The following is a 22,877-nucleotide window of genomic DNA, read 5'->3' on the forward strand; positions in this document are numbered from 1 at the left end:
GGGTGCGTGGAATGGACTGCCAGCCATGGTAGTAGATTCAGACACATTACAGACATCTGAGCAACTCTTGGATAGGCACATCAATGATAGTAATATGTAAGGTATGTAGGCTCGTTTCATCTTCAGAGTAGGATAAAAGGTCAGCACAATATTGAGGGCAGAAGGGCTTGTACTGGAATGGGCTATTCCATGTTCTAAATAGCAAGGGTTATGATGGCAGCAAGAGGTTTCGGGAAGCGGGAGAGGATACGATCTGAATGAAGAGATACAAATAGGAGGCGTTGCTCAAGTTGTATGAGGTAACAGAGACAGCAATGCTCTGATCTGGAGCAGATGACCAGACTGGGAGAATTGTGGGGACTGGAGGTGCTTTCACAGGGAGGGAGGGAGCATAGAGCTGCAGGAGGTTACAGAAATGTGGAGAGCTGTCGGGCCTACAGGATTTCATGGAGATGGGGAGGTTGGGAGGAATGGAGCAGTTTACAGGGATAAGGATGTTGGTAGGATGGGGTGTTTTACACAGACAGGAATGTTTCAGGTGAATGGAGCTGAGTACAGAGATAAAGTGGGTTGTACAGATTGGAAAAACAAATAGACGTATGGAGGGTAGTCGTGACTGAAGATGTTTATAGACACAGGAAGGCTTAGGTTCTGCAGGTTATTTAGATAAAGGGGGTGTGGAATCAGACAGATTCTCCAAATGATAAAGACAGCAATTTTGGTTGGAGACAGTTCACAGTTTAGGGAGCGTTAGTAACCTCCTCCAGTTTGGTCAGAGTGGGAAGGGTTGTAAGGGGAGGGTGATGTTTACACATGTAAGAGTTGGAGAAGATTGTGGAGATGGAGATGGATGGAGACACTGGAGGAGCTTACATTGACAGGGTGGGTGCTGACAATGAAAATATATCACATAGATCGTGGGTCTTGTCGGAACTGTATTGAAAGAGTCACAGGCATTGGAATGACTTCTGCAGATTGGGAGTGTTACAGGGACTGAGAGGATTGTAGGGTCTCCACAGATTGATCGTGTCTTTAAGAATATGTAGATACGGAAATCTTAAACCCAATGCATGCAGTCTTCATTTCAAGACCAGAGCCTTATTATCCCTCATCAGCCAAGGATCCCTAACCCTGCCAGCTTTTCCCTTTACCCCAATGGGGCATACTGGTCCTGGATTCTTGAGATCACACTTTGAAAAGCCTCCCATTTGCCAGTTGTTCCTTTTCCTTCAAACAGACTCACCCAATCGATTAGAATCATAATGTGGAGGTGCCGGTGTCGGACTGCGGGTGTACAAAGTTAAAAATCACCCGACACTCGGTTCCAGTCCAACCGGTTTTATTTGAAAGCACTAGCTTTCAGAGCACTGCTTCTTCATCAGGTGGTTGGGGAGCACAATCCTAAGGTACAGAATTTATAGTAACAGGATGGCAGTGTCATGGAATATAATATCAAACAAATTTAGTTTAAGCCTTTCATCTGTTACAGTGATCACCAGCGCTTCCAAAGCGAGTTGGATTATAACTGGGCGTTGTGCAATTTTAATTTCACAGCATTGACGCTGGCCAGATCCTGCAGAATGGCCCCAAACCTGGCCCTGTTCCAGTATTCCTCTTCAATCTGTGGAGCTGCTGATCTTTTTCCATAACTATGTTAAAACGAAGACAGTTGTGGGCACTGGACCCAAAGTGCTCTCTGAATGACACTTCAGTCACTTGCCCGACCTCGTTTTCTGAGGGGAGGTCCACTGTTGCACCTGCCTGAGTAGAGTAGGGCCCTCTGCATATTGATTTAGGAACCTTCCTTGGACACCTTTGAAAAATTGCTCTCCGTCCAGGTCTTTTTATACTCTAGGTGGCCCAGTCAATACAGGGAATATTAAAATCTCCAGCCTGCACTCCTCTATTATTCCTATAGTTATCTGCAATCTCTCTATACATCTGCTCCTTTGGTATCTGTTGGGTCTGCAACAGTCTACACTACAGTCCCAAAAAAGTGACCACCCCCCTTCTTCTTTCTAACTTCTAACTATGTGGAATTTTAAATGAATATATGTTTTAATAATTGGAATTAACAATCCATAAATAAGTATTGATAAAAATCCAAACACAGAGAAAGACAACAGTTCACTCTCATGTGGTCTGCAGGACATCCCCACAGCAAAGTGTTTGCTTCTCAATGACCCTGTGAAATGGGCGAGCCAGCTGCTTCGCTCAAGGGCAGCAAGGGATGGGCAATAAAGGCTAGTCAGACAGAGACACCCACTTCCCATACCTGATTTTTTAAAAAATCCATTCAGATTGGTCCCAGCACAGTTCCAGTGGAACAATGTCCTGGCCAATCACATTGGTAGATTTATGGACAGGGCTTTAAACTGACAGAGAGGATGCAGGGACATGCTTCAGGTGAAAGGAGCTTTCCAAATCCAAAGAGAAAACATGAAGCATCAGAGCAGCGTGGGAATGTGACTGAAGACAACAGAAAGGAACAGGATGGGACAAAGTTTAACTAAAACTGTAGATCAGCAAATCCATTTGTGACAGGAAATTGTGGGAACGAGTAACTTATGTTTTTTATGAATGGACAAAGTCTCTGCAACAAGGTAGATTGATTTGTGACACAGAGATAAAAGAGATTTAGGCACCAGAGAGATGTGGTTATAGGGCGAACAAAAGGTGGAACAGAAATATTCAATGGGTCACAACCTTGTGCAAATTCAGGCAAAATGGACGATGCTAACAATAATGGGTAAGAAAGGCATTACAGAGAAAGCATTTGGCATCAGATCATGAAGTAGAGTCAGTCTGAATGTTAATTCTGGTTCCTACTTGCCAAGGACACAAGCAGCAGAACAGTTTTCGACCACCCACCGAACAGCATTTCATGGCTCATCACTGCAATAAATAGGAATTCATTGGAATGTTTAATACAGGCATGGGGAACATTTAGTGAAACCTCAATATTCACAAAGTCTGGGACAATCACACTGACAACAGTGATATTGGAAGAGGAGTTCAGAGAATGTTTTTCAGTGTTTCTTAGAATAACACATTGTGCAACTGGCGAGGGACGTAACTGTCTCAGAGCGACTGTTGTGTGATAAAACTTAGTGAATGAGTAATGTCACCTGGAGAGATCCTCTGGGAAATTGTGATAAAGTGCAGTTCAAAGAAATGTAAAGTTTTAAAGTGAATCACAGAAAGGACAAGCTACAACTAGAAACAAAAATAGCCAATTACATGAGTTTGAGAGGAGAACTGACCAAGATAAACAGGCTAAACAGACTGAAATATGTGCCTGTAAATGAACAGTGGAAAACATCTGAAGGAACAGTGTAAAATACTCAACAAAAGGACATTCCACTGAAACAGACAAAAACTCAGCAAGAAATCCCCACCGGTCCCTCACTCAGGACAAAATGGATCATATTAGATTATGAGGCTGAGAAGATCACCACAAAGTTCTTAAAATCCTGAAGTGAGAGAGAGTTTTAGAGTAAGTTTTAAAGGGATTGCAATGGGTCTGCTAGCAGGAGGAGGGCAATGGGAAGGGGAATCGTTGTCAGGGTTTATTGACACGATACGAACATGGAGAGGTGAAGGTGCTGGAGGTGGTGAGAGTGTTACAGAGAGTGGTCAGGGCCTGAACGGTGTTACAAAGCCAGGACGGATTGCTGCAGCTGGAGGGGTTTGCAGAGGTAGGGAGGGATATATGTATTTTTATTTATTCATTCATGGGATGTGGGTGTCACTGCCTAGACCAGCATTCTTTGACCCCATGCTAATTACCCAGAGATTTTTGGGGACCTGGTGGATAAATATAATACTTTGCTGGCCACAGGTGAAGTGCTGAATGACTGGAGGATCACTAATGTGGTTCCTTTGTTCAAGAAGGGCAGCAGGGATAGGCCAGGTAATTACAGAGCAGATAGTCTGACAGCAGGGGGAGGGAAATTATTGCAAACAATTGTGAGGATGAATCAACACTTGCAAAGGTAAGGATCAACTCGGTTTAGTCATCACGGATTTGGTAGAGGAAGATACTGTCTGAGTAATTCAGTTCAGTTTTTTTTAAAATGTTGCTTTAGTATATTGATGAAGGCAGTGCTGATGATGTGGTTTACATGGACTTGAATAAGTCCTTAAACAAGATCCAACATGGAAGGCTGGTCCAAAAGGACTGGGTTCCAAGGCAAGTTGGCAAATTGGATGCAAAATTGGTGGATAGAATACTTTCACCGGGTGTACCACGGAGATCTGTGCAGGAACCATTGAACATTAATAACTCGAATGTGAAAGCAGAAGGTATCATTAGTCGGTGTGCAGATAACCTGAAAGGTGAGGGTGTTGTTCACAGTGAGGAGGATGGTCTCTGTCTGCAGTCCGATGTCGATCGGATGATAATCTAAGCAGAGTTTAGTTCTGATTGAAGTGAGGTAATACTCTGTGCGAGGTACGATAAGAGAAGAACAGACATAATGAACGGTAGGTCATTGCGGAGTACTGAGGAATACAGGGACCTTGAAGGACAAGTCCATAGATCCCTAAAGGTGTCAGCACAGGGAGACAGGGTGGGAAAGGCACCTCAACTGGGAGCAGGAGATGGATCCTTATCCTGGTGGGGTGAATTGCTCGAGCTGCTTGAGAGGGTATAACCTTGTTCTGGCAGGGAGTTGGACCTTAAATAAACGTAAGGCCAGAAAGAAGATTGAGGCTGGTGCACGAGTTAAAGACAGCAATTTCAGTAGACAAGGCAGGCAAGAACATAGCAGGGAATGGGGGGAAACTGATGACTAAACTGCATTTATTTCAATGTAAGGGGTCAGACAGCTAAGGAAGATGAACTCAAAAGCAAGGATTGGAACATGGGACTGGGATATTATAGTTATTACAGAAACACAGCTGAGGGAGGGGCAAGACTGGCAGTTCATTTTTTCTAGGTAGAGATGCTACAGGAAGGGGAGGCAAGAGAGGACGTGTGGTGGTGGGTTTTGATTGCATGATTCATCACAGCAGTACTTAGAGAGGATATTCCTGTGGGATCGTCCAGTGAAACTATGTTAGTGGAACAGAGAAATAAGAACGGGTCATCATTCTGAAACGATTGGACTGCTGACCCCGAAAATCTGTGGCAGACTGTGGAACAAATATGTCGGAAAATCTTAAATATCAACCATAATAATAGGGCTGTTATGGCGCGGTTTTTGAACTTTCCAAACCTAGACTGGGACTGCCAGTGTTCAGTGTTTGCAAGGGAGGAATTTGGTAATTGTGTTCCAGAAAACTCCCAATCAATATGTAAATAGCCTGAAAAGAGAAAGGGGCAAAACCTGACCTCCCCTTGGGAATTAAGGTAGGGAAAGGGACTGAGATGTGAGTGGGAAAGCATTTTGCCAAAGTGACCACAGTTCTAGTAGTTTGAAAACAGCTTTGGAAAAGGACAGGCCTGGTCCACAAGTGCAAGTTATAAAATGGACCCTGACCAATCTTGATCGTATTAGCCAGGAACTTTCAAAATGTGACTGGGGAAGGGAATTATTTACAGGGAAAGGGAAGTTTGGCAAGTGAGAATATTTTAAAAGTGAGATAAACTGATCGATCAGCACCAGTATTTTCCTGTTTGTGTGGAGGTCAATGCTGACAGCATTCGAAAACACTGGCTGTATATTGAGGGTCTGGTCAAGGAAAAGGGGGCAATATGTCAGGCATAGCCAGCTGGATCAAGGGGATCCCTGAGGATATACAGGGGCTGCAGGAATACACTTTGGGTAGAAAACAGGAATGGAGAAAGACTAAATGAAATAGCCTCAGCAGAGAAGGGAAGGGGAATCCAAAAGTGATTGTATCAGTATATTAAGAGTGTATAAGTAACTCAGGACAAAATAGTGTCCATTAAAAATCAATGAGGCCATCGATGTGTGGAACTGCAGGATATTTGCTAAGATCCTAAACATTTTTTTCATTCCAGAACTTACTGTGGAGAAAGACTGGGGAACTCAGGGAACAGGAGTAATACATAAGACCACAATTGGAGTTCTCTGCAATTCCAGTCTCTCTGCTACAGGAAGGATGTTGTCAAACTTGAAAGGGCTCAGAAAAGATTAACAAGGTATTGCCCGGGTTGTTGGTGAATAATCTGGGGTTACTGTCACTGGAGAATCGGAGACTGAGGGGTGACCTTACAGAGGTTTAATAAACATGGGGGCCATGGATAGGGTAAGCATTCAAGGCCTTTTCCCAGAAGTTGGGGAGTCCAAAACTAGAGGGCATAAGTTTAAGGTTAGAGGTGAATGGTTTACAGAGGGACTGAAGGGACAGCTTCTTCACACACATGGTGATGGGTGTATGGAATGAGCTGAAAGAGAAAGTAATGGAGACTGACACAATTACAACATTTAAAAGGTATCTGGATGGGCATCTGAATTGTGAGGGTGTAGACGTATATGGGCCAAATGCTGGAAAAGGGAATGGATTTATTCAGATCTTCTGGTAAGCCTGGACGAGTTGGGGACTGAAGGGTCTGTTTCTATGCTGTATATCTCTATGACTTGAAAAGAGTGCATGTTATAAAAGAGGTGGTGCTGGAGGTTTTAAAACACAAAGCTATGGCAAGTTCCAGAACCCGATTAAATGCATCACAAGGGTAGAGCTTATACAATTAATGTTAAGGCTTCGGTTAGTGTTTTAGTGCAGAGGGACCTCCGGGTTCAGGTAGATAATCCTTGAAGTTTGCATCACAGGATGGATAAGACAGTGCTTGGCATGCCTGACTATTGCTCAGTCCATTGAGTGGAGGATTTGGGACGTCATGTTGAGATTGCACAGACATTTGTGAGGCCTGTTCTGCAATACTCTGTCCAGCTCTGGTCGCCCCAGTTATAGGGAGGATATTATTAAGCTGCAGGGCATTCAGAAGAGATTTACCAGGATATTGCTGGGTATGGAAGGCCTGAGTTCTGAAAAATAGCTGGATAGGCTGAGTCTTTTTTCACTGGAGCCTGGAGGTTGAGACATGATGCTATAAAGGTTTATGAAAAAAAATGAGGTATATAGATCAATTTAATGGTAGTTGCCTTTTCCTCAGGATGGGGGAGTCTCAAGAGGAGGGGCCACATTTTTAAGGTGAGAGGGGAGAGGTGTTCAAAAAAACAGATATGGGGCAATTTGCTACACAGAGGGTGGTTTGAGTGTGGAATGAACTTCCTGAGAAAAGGGTTGATGTGGGTACAATTACAACGTTTAAAAGATATTTGGATAAACAGGTGAATAGGGAAGGGTTGGAGTGATATGGGCCAGCAACAGGCAGCTGGGAAGAGTTTAGTTTTAGATTATGGTGAGTATCAACTGAAGGGTCAGTTTCCATGCTGTGTGGCGTTATGACAAGAATATGATTTGATTCCATTATTGAAGAAAGGATCAGGGCTGGGTCCACTGATGTGCATCATCGACATAAACAATTTGGTTGAAAATATCGGAGTGATTGTGCGAAAGTTTGTTGATGATCAATTGAATGGTGTCGTGGGCAGTAAATACGGTTATCAAAGGGGATACTGACCAACTGGGCCAGTGGACCAAGGAATGAAAGATGGAGTTTAATTCAGCTGTTGGATTTTGTTAAGACAAACCAGGGAGGACTAATACAGTTAATGGAAGGGCTCTGGCCAGGGTTGTTGACCAGAGAGAGAAAGAGAGAGAGAGAGAGAGAGAGAGAGAGAGAGAGAGAGAGAGAGAGAGAGAGAGAGAGAGAGAGAGAGAGAGAAAGACCAGGGGGTGCCAGTTACATTGTTCCTCGGAAATGGCATCACAGGTGGACAGGGTGGGGAAAGCGACATTTGGCACATTTGCCGACATTGGCCAGCACTTTGTTACATACGTTGGAGATATTTGTAACATTGTCCTAAATATTTCACTTGGGCAGAGGAGGCCAAGGGGTGACTCTAAGAATGGTGAATAACCAAGGGTAGGTGAATCTAAAACTAGAGGGTATAAATGGGAGGTGAGAGAGCAATGATTTAAAGAGGGAGCTGAGGGGGGAACATTATCCACAGAGGATGGTGCATAGACGGAACAGACTGCCTCAGGCACATGGGAGAAACAAGAACAATTACAGCATGGAAAAGACATTTGAGCAGGTACATGGAGATGAGAAGGTTTGAAGAGCTAAGGGCCAAAGGCAGGCAAATGAGACTCATTCAGTTTAGGTAACATGGGCAGCATTGAGGAGTTGGACCACAGGTTCTGTTTCCGTGCTGTATCACTCTGTATCCAGTTAAAGAGGATTAGTGTACCAAAATAAGGCATGTTGTAGACACTGAAGCAAGTTACAGCGATGGGGATGGTAGTCTGGAATGCAGTACATTTCAAATATGTGGAGGGACTATCGGGGAAGGGAGAGGTTACAGGGATAACTACTGTTATAGGAGTTAAAAATGACTGAAGACACTGGTGCACAAGCCATGCCACAGATACAGTGTTGCAGAGTAATGAGTTTGAGTACAGTGTTGGAGGGAGAACGCAGAACAGAAAGATCCCAGGCAGCATTCACAAACTCTCGTCGCAGACCTACTCTCCCGTCTGTTGTACTGATGCTCACTAAGACAGCACAGGACTGAATTGATAACTATGAACTCCCGATGCTGTCTCAGTGCAACATAAGTTAAAGTAGACATGGTGATTGAACATGGGGTGTAACTGTACTGTACTGTGCTCCCCCTCCAGCACTGTATCTATGTCATGTCTTGTAAGTGATGTTTGGAGCCCTCTCATTGCTGTCTGCTCTGTGCACTATGAGTGATCTTACCTCACTGCAGGATTTATTGAAGGCTCCAGATCTCCCTTCCCTTTGTCTCTCTGGCTGACCAACCATCTTCAATGAGGTGATGGATGAGACACACAGCAGTTGGGAAGTCTACTGAGTCAGTAACTTCTTGAGTACCTACAGGAGACAGAGAGATAGACAGAATGGGAAATTAGACTGATGCAGTGAGGGTTACACAAGGAGAATGGAAATGAGCCCCACAGATATCTGGAAAATCCCAAACTCCATCCCAGGCCGGTGCTGTTGCGTCTCTCTGGAGTGGAGAATTCTGTTAGCTCAGGATCTAGAGTAGCTGCAAGAGTGAGAGACGCTGACAGAGGCAGCAATTAGACCCACACAGTGAGGGATACCACATGGAGAGAGACTAAGTGATATCACTGGAGTGCTGGAAGACTTCAGGATCACACAATCATTTTTGAGGGACACACGCACACAGCGAGGGAGGGACACGCACACACACAGCGAGGGAGGGACACGCGCACAAAGCGAGGGAGGGACACGCACACACACAGCGAGGGAGGGACACGCGCACACACAGCGAGGGTGGGACACGTGCACACGCAGCAAGGGAGGGACACGCGCACACACAGCGAGGGAGGGACAGGCACACACACAGCGAGGGAGAGACACGCGCACACACAGCGAGGGGGTACACACGCACACAGCGAGGAGGGACACACGCACACAGCGAGGGGGTACACACGCACACAGCGAGGGGGGGACACACGCACACAACGAGGGGGGGACACACGAACACACACAGCGAGGGAGGGACACACACGCACACAGCGAGGGAGGAACACACACGCACACAGCGAGGGGGGGGACACACGAACACACACAGAACGAGGGAGGGACATGCTCACACACAGCGAAGGGGTACACATGCACACAGCGAGGGAGGGACACGCACACACACAGCGAGGGAGGGACACGCTCACACACAGCGAGGGGGGGACACGCTCACACACAGCGAGGGGGACACACACGCACACAGCGAGGGGGGGACACATGCACACAGCGAGGGGGGACACACGCACACAGCCAGGGGGGGACACACGCACACAGTGAGGGAGGGACACGCACACACACAGCGAGGGGGGGACACACGCACACAGCGAGGGAGGGACACACGCACACAGCGAAGGAGGGACACGCTCACAGACATCGAGGGAGGGACACACACGCACACAGCGAGGGGGGACAACGCACACACACAGTGAAGGAGGGACACTCTCACACACAGCGAGGGGACACACACGCACACAGCGAGGGGGCCACACGCGCACAGCGAGGGGGGACACACGCACACAGCGAGGAGGGGACACACGCACACAGCAGGGGGGACACACGCACACAGCGAGAGGGGGACACACGCACACAGCAAGGGGGGGACACCGCACACAGCACGGGGGGGAAACACGCACACAGCGAAGAAGGGACACGCTCACAGACAGCGGAGGGACACGCGCACACAGCGAAGGAGGGACACACGCTCACAGACAGCGGAGGGACACGCGCACACAGCGAGGGAGGGACACGCACACACACAGCGAGGGAGGGACACGCTCACACACAGCGTGGGAGGGACATGCACACACACAGCGTGGGAGGGACACGCACACACAGAGCGAGGGAGGGACACGCTCACAGACAGCGAGGGAGGGACACGCGCACACAGCGAGGGAGGGACACGCACACAGCGAGGGAGGGACACGCGCACACAGCGAGGGAGGGACACGCACACAGCGAGGGAGGGACACGCACACAGCGAGGGAGGGACACGCTCATGCACAGCGAGGGAGGGACACGCTCACACACAGCGAGGGAGGGACACACGCACACACAGCGAGGGAGGGACACGCGCACACACAGCGAGGGAGGGACACACGCACACACAGCGTGGGAGGGACATGCACACACACAGCGTGGGAGGGACACGCACACACAGAGCGAGGGAGGGACACGCTCACAGACAGCGAGGGAGGGACACGCGCACACAGCGAGGGAGGGACACGCACACAGCGAGGGAGGGACACGCGCACACAGCGAGGGGGGTCACACGCACACAGCGAGGGGGTGACACACGCACAGAGCAAGGGGCGGACACACGCACACAGCGAAGGTGGGGACACGCACACAGCGAAGGTGGGGACATGCACACAGCGAGAGGGGAACACACGCACATTGTTAGGGGGGGACACACGCACAGTGAGGTGGGGGACACTCGCACACACAGCGAGGGGGGGACACGCGCACACACAGCGAGGGGGACACACACGCACACAGCGAGGGGGGGACACACGCACACAGCGAGGGGGGGTCACGCACACACACAGCGAGGGAGGGACACGCTCACAAACAGTGAGGGAGGGACACGCTCACACACAGCGAGGGGGGGACACACGCACACAGCGAGGGGGGATACACCCACAGAGCGAGGGGGACACACACGCACACAGCGAGGTGGGGGACACACGCAGACAGCGAGGGGGCGACACGCACACACACAGCGAGGGAGGGACACGCTCACACACAGCGAGGGAGGGACACGCACACACAGCGAGAGAGGGACACACGCAGACAGCGAGGGGGCGACACGCACACACACAGCGAGGGAGGGACACGCTCACACACAGCGAGGGAGGGACACGCACACACAGCGAGAGAGGGACACATGCACACAGCGGGGGGGGGACACCCTACACACAGCGAGGGAGGGACACGCTCACACACAGCGAGGGAGGGACACACGCACACACAAAGCGAGGGAGGGACACGCACACACAGAGTGAGGGAGGGACACGCTCACAGACAGCGAGGGAGGGACACGCGCACACAGCGAGGGAGGGACACGCACACACACAGCGAGGGAGGGACACGCGCACACAGCGAGGGAGGGACACGCACACACACAGCGAGGGAGGGACACGCTCACACACAGCGTGGGAGGGACATGCACACACAGAGCGAGGGAGGGACACGCTCACAGACAGCGAGGGAGGGACACGCTCACAGACAGCGAGGGAGGGACACGCTCACAGACAGCGAGGGAGGGACACGCTCACACACAGCGATGGGGGGGGCACACGCTCACACACAGCGAGGGAGGGACACGCACACACAGAGCGAGGGAGGGACACGCGCACACAGCGAGGGAGGGACACGCATACACACAGCGAGGGAGGGACACGCGCACACAGCGAGGGAGGGACACGCACACACACAGCGAGGGAGGGACACGCGCACACAGCGAGGGAGGGACACCAACACACACCGAGGGAGGGACACGCACACACACAGTGAGGGAGGGACACACGCACACACAGCGAGGGAGGGACATGCACACACACAGCGAGGGGGGGACACACGCACACAGCAAGGGCGGACACACGCACACGGCGAGGGGGTACACGCGCACACAGCGAGGGAGGGACACGCACACAGCGAGGGAGGGACACGCGCACACAGCGAGGGGGGTCACACGCACACAGCGAGGGGGTGACACACGCACAGAGCAAGGGGCGGACACACGCACACAGCGAAGGTGGGGACACGCACACAGCGAAGGTGGGGACATGCACACAGCGAGAGGGGAACACACGCACATTGTTAGGGGGGGACACACGCACAGTGAGGTGGGGGACACTCGCACACACAGCGAGGGGGGGACACGCGCACACACAGCGAGGGGGACACACACGCACACAGCGAGGGGGGGACACACGCACACAGCGAGGGGGGGTCACGCACACACACAGCGAGGGAGGGACACGCTCACAAACAGTGAGGGAGGGACACGCTCACACACAGCGAGGGGGGGACACACGCACACAGCGAGGGGGGATACACCCACAGAGCGAGGGGGACACACACGCACACAGCGAGGTGGGGGACACACGCAGACAGCGAGGGGGCGACACGCACACACACAGCGAGGGAGGGACACGCTCACACACAGCGAGGGAGGGACACGCACACACAGCGAGAGAGGGACACACGCAGACAGCGAGGGGGCGACACGCACACACACAGCGAGGGAGGGACACGCTCACACACAGCGAGGGAGGGACACGCACACACAGCGAGAGAGGGACACATGCACACAGCGGGGGGGGGACACCCTACACACAGCGAGGGAGGGACACGCTCACACACAGCGAGGGAGGGACACACGCACACACAAAGCGAGGGAGGGACACGCACACACAGAGTGAGGGAGGGACACGCTCACAGACAGCGAGGGAGGGACACGCGCACACAGCGAGGGAGGGACACGCACACACACAGCGAGGGAGGGACACGCGCACACAGCGAGGGAGGGACACGCACACACACAGCGAGGGAGGGACACGCTCACACACAGCGTGGGAGGGACATGCACACACAGAGCGAGGGAGGGACACGCTCACAGACAGCGAGGGAGGGACACGCTCACAGACAGCGAGGGAGGGACACGCTCACAGACAGCGAGGGAGGGACACGCTCACACACAGCGATGGGGGGGGCACACGCTCACACACAGCAAGGGAGGGACACGCACACACAGAGCGAGGGAGGGACACGCGCACACAGCGAGGGAGGGACACGCATACACACAGCGAGGGAGGGACACGCGCACACAGCGAGGGAGGGACACGCACACACACAGCGAGGGAGGGACACGCGCACACAGCGAGGGAGGGACACCAACACACACCGAGGGAGGGACACGCACACACACAGTGAGGGAGGGACACACGCACACACAGCGAGGGAGGGACATGCACACACACAGCGAGGGGGGGACACACGCACACAGCAAGGGCGGACACACGCACACGGCGAGGGGGTACACACGCACACAGCGAGGGGGGTACACATGCACACAGCGAGGGGGGGACACACGAACACACACAGCGAGGGAGGGACACACACGCACACAGCGAGGGAGGGACACGCTCACACACAGCGAGGGAGGGACAGGCACACACAGAACGAGGGAGGGACATGCTCACACACAGCGAAGGGGTACACACACGCACACTGCGTGTGGGGGACACATGCACACAACGAGGGGGGGACACACGCACACAGCCAGGGGGACACACACGCACACAGCGAGGGAGGGACACGCACACACACAGCGAGGGGGGGACACACGCACACAGCGAGGGAGGGACACGCACACACACAGCGAGGGACGGACACGCGCACACAGAGCGAGGGAGGGACATGCTCACACACAGCGAAGGAGGGACACGCTCACAGACATCGAGGGAGGGACACACGCGCACACAGCGAGGGGGGACAACACACACACACAGCGAGGGGGTACACACGCACACAGCGAGGGGGACACACGCACACAGCGGGGTGGGACACACGCACACAGCGAGGGGGGACACACGCACACAGCGGGGGGGACACACGCAAACAACGAGGGGGGGACACACGCACACAGCGAGGGGGGGACACACGCACACAGCGGAGGGGACACTCGCACACAGCACGGGGGGGAAACACGCACACAGCGAGGGAGGGACACGCTCACAGACAGCGGAGGGACACGCGCACACACAGCGAGGGAGGGACACGCTCACACACAGTGAGGGGAACACACGCACACAGCGAAGGGGGGAACACGCACACATCAAGGGGGGGTAAACACGCACACATCGAGGGGGGGTAAACACGCACACAGCGAGGGGAGGACACCCGCACACAGCGAGGGGGGGACATGCTCACACACAGCAAGGGGGAACACACGCACACAGCGAGGGGGGACACACGCACACAGCGAGCGGGGGGACACACGCACACAGCAAGGGGGGGGACACACGCACACAGTAAGGGGGGGGACACACGCACACAGCGAGGGGTGGGGACACACGCACACAGCGAGGGGGGGACACACGCACACAGCGAGGGAGGGACCCGCACACACACAGCGAGGGAGGGACACGCTCACACACAGCGAGGGGGAGACACACGCACACAGCGAGGGAGGACACGCACACACACAGCGAGGGGGGGGACACACGCACACAGCGAGGGGTGGGGACACACGCACACAGCGAGGGGTGGACACACGCACACAGCGAGGGGGACACAGACACACACAGCGAGGGAGTGACACGCTCACACACAGCGAGGGGACACACATACACACAGTGAGGGGGGGACACACGCACACATCGAGGGGGGGAAACACGCACACTTCGAGGGGGGGACACCCACACACAGAGAGGGGGGGACACCCACACACAGCGAGGGAGGGACACACGCACACACAGCGAGGGAGGGACACACGCACACACAGCGAGGGAGGGACACACGCACACAGCGAGGGAGGGAAACGCTCACACACAGCAAGGGGGGACACACGCACACAGCGAGGGGGGACACACGCACACAGCGAGGGGGGGACACACGCACACAGCGAGGGGGGGACACACGCACACAGCGAGGGGGGGACACACGCACACAGCGAAGGTGGGGACACACACACAGCGAAGGTGGGGACACACACACAGCGAAGGTGGGGACACACACACAGCGAGAGGGGAACACACGCACATTTTTAGGGGGGACACGCGCGCACACAGTGAGGTGGGGGACACACGCACACAGCGAGGGGGGGGACACACGCACTCAGCGAGGGGGGGTCACGCACACACACAGCGAGGGAGGGACACGCTCACAAACAGCGAGGGAGGGACACGCTCACACACAGCGAGGGGGGGACACACGCACACAGCGAGGGGGAATACACGCACACAGCGAGGGGGGGACACGCACACAGCGAGGTGGGGGACACGCACACAGCGAGGGGGGGACACGCATACACACAGCGAGGGAGGGACACGCTCACACACAGCGAGAGAGGGACACGCACACACAGCGAGAGAGGGACGCATGCACACAGCGAGGGGGGACACCCTACACACAGCGAGGGAGGGACACGCTCACACACAGCGAGGGAGGGACACACGCACACACACAGCGAGGGAGGGACACGCACACACAGAGCGAGGGAGGGACACGCTCACAGACAGCGAGGGAGGGACACGCGCACACAGCGAGGGAGGGACACGCACACACACAGCGAGGGAGGGACACGCGCACACACAGCGAGGGAGGGACACGCAAACACAGAGCGAGGGAGGGACACGCTCACAGACAGCGAGGGAGGGACACGCGCACACAGCGAGGGAGGGACACGCACACACACAGCGAGGGAGGGACACGCGCACACAGCGAGGGAGGGACACGCACACACACAGCGAGGGAGGGACACGCGCACACAGCGAGGGAGGGACACGCACACACAAAGCGAGGGAGGGACACGCTCACACACAGCGAGGGAGGGACACGCACACACACAGCGAGGGAGGGACACGCACACACACAGCGAGGGAGGGACACACACACACACAGCGAGGGAGGGACACGCTCACAGACAGCGAGGGAGGGACAGGCGCACACAGCGAGGGATGGACACGCACACACACAGCGAGGGAGGGACACGCGCACACAGCGAGGGAGGGACACGCACACACACAGTGAGGGAGGGACACGCACACACACAGTGAGGGAGGGACACCAACACACACCGAGGGAGGGACACGCACACACACAGCGAGGGAGGGACACGCGCACACACAGCGAGGGAGGGACATGCACACACACAGCGAGGGGGGGACAGGCACACACAGAACGAGGGAGGGACATGCTCACACACAGCGAAGGGGTACACACACGCACACTGCGAGTGGGGGACACATGCACACAGCGAGGGGGGGACACACGCACACAGCCAGGGGGGGACACACGCACACAGCGAGGGAGGGACACGCACACACACAGCGAGGGGGGGACACACGCACACAGCGAGGGAGGGACATGCTCACACACAGCGAAGGAGGGACACGCTCACAGACATCGAGGGAGGGACACACGCGCACACAGCGAGGGGGGACAACGCACACACACAGCGAAGGAGGGACACTCTCACACACAGCAAGGGGACACACACGCACACAGCGAGGGGGTACACACGCACACAGCGAGGGGGACACACGCACACAGCGGGGTGGGACACACGCACACAGCGAGGGGGGACACACGCACACAGCGAGGGGGGACACACGCACACAGTGAGAGGGGGACACATGCACACAGCAAGGGGGGCACACACGCACACAGCACGGGGGGGAAACACGCACACAGCGAGGGAGGGACACGCTCACAGACAGCGGAGGGACACGCGCACACACAGCGAGGGAGGGACACGCTCACACACAGCGAGGGGAACACACGCACACAGCGAAGGGGGGGAACACGCACACATCGATGGGGGGTAAACACGCACACATCGAGGGGGGGTAAACACGCACACAGCGAGGGGAGGATACCCGCACACTGCGAGGGGGGGACATGCTCACACACAGCAAGGGGGAACACACGCACACAGCGAGGGGGGACACACGCACACAGCGAGGGGGGGACACACGCACACAGCGAGGGGGGGACACACGCACACAGCAAGGGGGCGGACACACGCACACAGCAAGGGGGCGGACACACGCACACAGCAAGGGGGGGACACACGCACACAGCAAGGGGTGGGGACACACGCACACAGCGAGGGAGGGACACGCTCACACACAGCGAGGGAGACACACACGCACACAGCGAGGGAGGGACACGCACACACACAGCGAGGGGGGGGACACACGCACACAGCGAGGGGTGGGGACACACGCACACAGCGAGGGGGGGACACACGCAAACAGCGATGGGGACACAGACACACACAGCGAGGGAGTGACACGCTCACACACAGCAAGGGGACACACATACACACAGTGAGGGGGGACACACGCACACATCGAGGGGGGTAAACACGCACACATCGAGGGGGGGAAACACGCACACTTTGAGGGGGGAACACCCGCACACAGAGAGGGGGGGACACACGCACACAGCGAGGGGGACACACACACACACTGCGAGGGGGGGTACACACGCACACAGCGAGGGGGGGACACGCTCACACAGCGAGGGGGGGACACGCGCACACAGCGAGGGGGGGACACGCGCACACAGCGAGGGGGGGACACATGCACACAGCGAGGGGGGGACACACGCACACAGCGAGGGGTGGGGACACACGCACACAGCGAGGGGTGGGGACACACGCACACAGCGAGGGGGAAAACACGCACACAGCGAGGGGGGGACACACGCACAGAGCGAGGGGGGGACACGCACACAGCGAGGGGGGACACACGCACACAGCGAGGGGGGGACACACGCACACAGCGAGGGGGGGACACACGCACACAGCGAGGGGGGGACACACGCACACAGCGAGGGGGGGACACAGGCACACAGCGAGGGCGGGACACACGCACGCACACAGCGAGGGAGGGGGACACGCTCACAGACAGCGAAGGAGGGACACGCTCACACACAGGGAAGGAGGGACACACGCACACGGCGAGGGAGGGACACGCACATATACAGTGAGGGGGGACACACGCACACAGCGAGGGACGGACACGCTCACACAGAGCGAAGGAGGGACACACGCACACAGCGAAGGGGGGAACACGCGCACACACAGCGAGGGAGGGGGACACACACACAGACAGCGAAGGAGGGACACGCTCACAGACAGCGAGGGGGGGACACGCTCACACACAGCGAGGGGGGACACACTCACAGACAGCGAAGGAGGGACACGCTCACAGACAGCGAGGGGGAGGACACGCACGCACACAGCGAGGGAGGGGGACACGCTCACACACAGCGAGGGGGGACACACTCACAGACAGCGAAGGAGGGACACGCTCACAGACAGCGAGGGGGGACACGCTCACACACAGCGAGGGGGGACACACGCACACACAGCGAGGGGACACACACGCACACGGCGAGGGGGACACACGCACACAGCGAGGGGGGACACACGCACACAGCGAGGGGGGACACACGCACACAGCGAGGGGGTACACACGCACACAGCGAGGGGGTACACACGCACACAGCGAGGTGGACACTCACACACAGCGAAGGAGGGACACTCTCACACACAGCGAGGGGACACACACGCACACACTACTGGACTTGTGCCTCACAACACACTTCACATTCAACAACCAAATATATGAACAAATCAACGGAACACCCATGGGCTCACCCATCTCTGGACTCATAGCACAAGCAGTAATGCAAAGGTTAGAACAAACAGTCTAACTGCAAATTCAAACCAAACTCTGGGTCAGATATGTAGATGACACTTTTGTAATCGTTAAAAACACAGAAATAGAGAACACACACCGGATCATCAACGCCACACTCACAGGAATCTGATTCACAAGAGAGAAAGAAAAGGACAACCAACTCCCATTCCTAGACGGGACGGTACAGAGAACACCGAATGAAAAATTCACCACAAAGCGAGGGGACACACACGCACACAGCGGGGGGGAAACACGCACACAGCGAGGGGGGGACACACGCACACAGCGTGGGGGGGACACACGCACACAGCGTGGGGGGGACACACGCACACGGTGAGAGGGGGACACACGCACACAGCAAGGGGGGGACATACGCACACAGCACGGGGGGGAAACACGCACACAGCGAGGGAGGGACACGCTCACAGACAGCGGAGGGACACGCGCACACACAGCGAGGGAGGGACACGCTCACTCACAGCGAGGGGAACACAGGCACACAGCGAAGGGGGGGAACACGCACACATCAAGGGGGCGTAAACACGCACACAGCGAGGGGAAGACACCCGCACACAGCGAGGGGGGGACATGCTCACACACAGCAAGGGGGAACACACGCACACAGCGAGGGGGGACACACGCACACAGCGAGGGGGGGGACACACGCACACAGCAAGGGGGGGACACACGCACACAGCAAGGGGGGGACACACGCACACAGCAAGGGGTGGGGACACACGCACACAGCGAGGGGGGGACACACGCACACAGCGAGGGGGGGACACACGCACACAGCGAGGGAGGGACACGCTCACACACAGCGAGGGGGACACACACGCACACAACGAGGGAGGGACACGCACACACACAGCGAGGGGGGGGACACACGCACACAGCGAGGGGTGGGGACACACGCACACAGCGAGGGGGGGACACACGCACACAGCGAGGGGGACACAGACACACACAGCGAGGGAGTGGCACGCTCACACACAGCGAGGGGACACACATACACACAGCGAGGGAGGGACACTCACGCACACAGCAAGGGAGGGACACGCTCACACACAGCGAGGGAGGGACAGGCACACACAGAACGAGGGAGGGACATGCTCACACACAGCGAAGGGGTACACACACGCACACTGCGAGTGGGGGACACATGCACACAGCGAGGGGGGGACACACGCACACAGCCAGGGGGGGACACATGCACACAGCGAGGGAGTGACACGCTCACACACAGCGAGGGGACACACATACACACAGCGAGGGGGGGACACACGCACACAGCGAGGGAGGGACACGCTCACACACAGCGAGGGAGGGACAGGCACACACAGAGCGAGGGAGGGACATGCTCACACACAGCGAAGGAGGGACACGCTCACAGACATCGAGGGAGGGACACACGCGCACACAGCGAGGGGGGACAACGCACACACACAGCGAAGGAGGGACACTCTCACACACAGCGAGGGGACACACACGCACACACTACTGGACTTGTGCCTCACAACACACTTCACATTCAACAACCAAATATATGAACAAATCAACGGAACACCCATGGGCTCACCCATCTCTGGACTCATAGCACAAGCAGTAATGCAAAGGTTAGAACAAACAGTCTAACTGCAAATTCAAACCAAACTCTGGGTCAGATATGTAGATGACACTTTTGTAATCGTTAAAAACACAGAAATAGAGAACACACACCGGATCATCAACGCCACACTCACAGGAATCTGATTCACAAGAGAGAAAGAAAAGGACAACCAACTCCCATTCCTAGACGGGACGGTACAGAGAACACCGAATGAAAAATTCACCACAAACGTATACAGGAAAGCCACACACACAGACCAAGTCCTGAACTATGAAAGAAACCACCCCAACACACATAAAATAAGTTGCATCAAGACACTGTTCAAAAGGACCACAACACTCTGCAGTACACCAGAACTGCAAAAAGAGGAAGAAGAACACCTATACAATGTATTCGCCAAAAACGGATACCCCCACAATTTCATTAGGGATTGTCTGTATGGATTTGCTCGACGACTGTCCTCTGATATTGATCAGGGCAGTGCAGATGATGTGGTTTATATGGAGTTCATTAAGGTCTTTGTCAAGGTCCCACACGGAAGGCTAGTCCAAAAGGGAAGATCCCATTGGATTTAAGGTAAGTTGGCAAATTGGCTCCACAATTGGTGGAGGGTTGTTTTTGTGATTGAAAGCCTTTGCCCAGCGGGTGTACCACAGGGATCTGTGCAGGAGCCATTGCTGGCTGTTACATACATTAATAACTTGGATATCAAAGCAGAAGGTAACATTAGTAGGTTTGCAGATAACATGAAAGGTGAGGGTGCTGTCCACAGTGAGGGGGATGGACTCAGGCTGCAGTCTGATATCGATCAGATGATAATCTGAGCAGAGTAATGACAGACAGAGTTTACTTCTGATCACTGTGAGGTCATGCACTGTGGGAAGTCTAATAAACAAATGATATACATCATGAATGGTAGGTCCTCCTGGAGTACTGAGGAATACAGGGACTTTGGTGGCTAAGTCCCTGGATGTCTGAAAGGTGTCAGCACAGGTAGACAGGGTGGGGAATACACCTGAACTGGGAGCAGGAGGGGGACCCACATCCTGGTGGGGAATGTTGCTGGAGCTGCTCGAGAGGATTTAAACTCGTCTGGCAGGGCTGTGTGACCCCAAAGAGTCGTAAGGCCAGAAAGAAAGTTGAGGCTGGTACAAATGTTCAAGAGAAGGTAAATAGTGCAGTGAAGAAGGCATATGGCGTACTGGCTTTTATTGGTAGAGGAATTGAGTTCCGGAGTCCTGAGGTCATGCTGCAGTTGTATAAGACTCTGGTGCGGCCGCATCTGGAATATTGTGTGCAGTTTTGGTCGCCATACTATAGGAAGGATATGGAGGCACTGGAAAGGGTGCAGAGGAAGTTTACCAGGATGTTGCCTGGTATGGTAGGAAAATCCTATGAGGAAAGGCTGAGGCACTTGGGGTTGTTTTAATTGGAGAAAAGAAGGTTTAGGGGTGATTTGATAGAGGTGTACAAGATGATTAGGGGGTTAGATAGGGTTGACAGTGAGAACCTTTTTCCACGTATGGAGTCAGCTATTACAAGGGGGCATAGCTTTAAATTAAGGGGGGTAGGTATAGGACTGATGTTAGGGGTAGGTTCTTCACTCAGCGAGTCGTAAGTTCATGGAATGCCCTGCCAGTAGCAGTGGTGGACTCTCCCTCTTTATGGGTGTTTAAGCGGGCATTGGATAGGTATATGGAGGACAGTGGGTTAGTGTAGGTTAGGTGGGCTTTGATCGGCGCAACATCGAGGGCCGAAGGGCCTGTACTGCGCTGTATTCTTCTATGTTCTATGTTCTATGTTCTAATATAAGTAGACAAGGCAGGCAAGAACATAGCAGACAATTAGGGCAAACTAGTGGATTAAACTGCAGTTATTTCAATACAAAAGGCCCAGACAGATAAGGCAGATGAACCCAGAGCATGGATGGGAACATGGGATTGGGATCCCATAGATATTACAGAAACACAGCTGAGGGAGCAACAGCAGCAGCTCAATGTTCTGGAGACAGATACTACAGGAAGGATAGAACAGGAGGGAAAATAGGAGGAGAGCTGGTGGGTTTGATTGGGGGGAAACATCCCAGCAGTACCTCGAGGGAGGATTCATGTAGGATCGCCCAGTTAAACGATATTAGTGGAACTGCGAAATAAAAATTGGTCATTAGTTTTCTATGGTCGGACTACAGCGATAGGCAATGGGAGATGGAGGAGCAAATATG

General features: G+C 54.6%; 1 long non-coding RNA gene across 4 annotated transcripts in view; it reads right to left on the bottom strand.

Moving 5' to 3' along the window:
* LOC140471683 (uncharacterized) overlaps positions 1 to 22,877 on the bottom strand; it is an 86,385-nt gene that overhangs the window by 58,511 nt on the left and 4,997 nt on the right. For all 4 annotated transcript variants that reach the window (XR_011957166.1, XR_011957165.1, XR_011957164.1 and 1 more), the window contains exon 3: positions 8,801 to 8,935. This is a non-coding gene — a long non-coding RNA (uncharacterized lncRNA). The remainder of the gene's footprint in view (positions 1 to 8,800; positions 8,936 to 22,877) is intronic.

This window comes from Chiloscyllium punctatum, unplaced genomic scaffold (assembly GCF_047496795.1).
Source record: "Chiloscyllium punctatum isolate Juve2018m unplaced genomic scaffold, sChiPun1.3 scaffold_153, whole genome shotgun sequence".
NCBI lineage: Eukaryota > Metazoa > Chordata > Chondrichthyes > Orectolobiformes > Hemiscylliidae > Chiloscyllium > Chiloscyllium punctatum.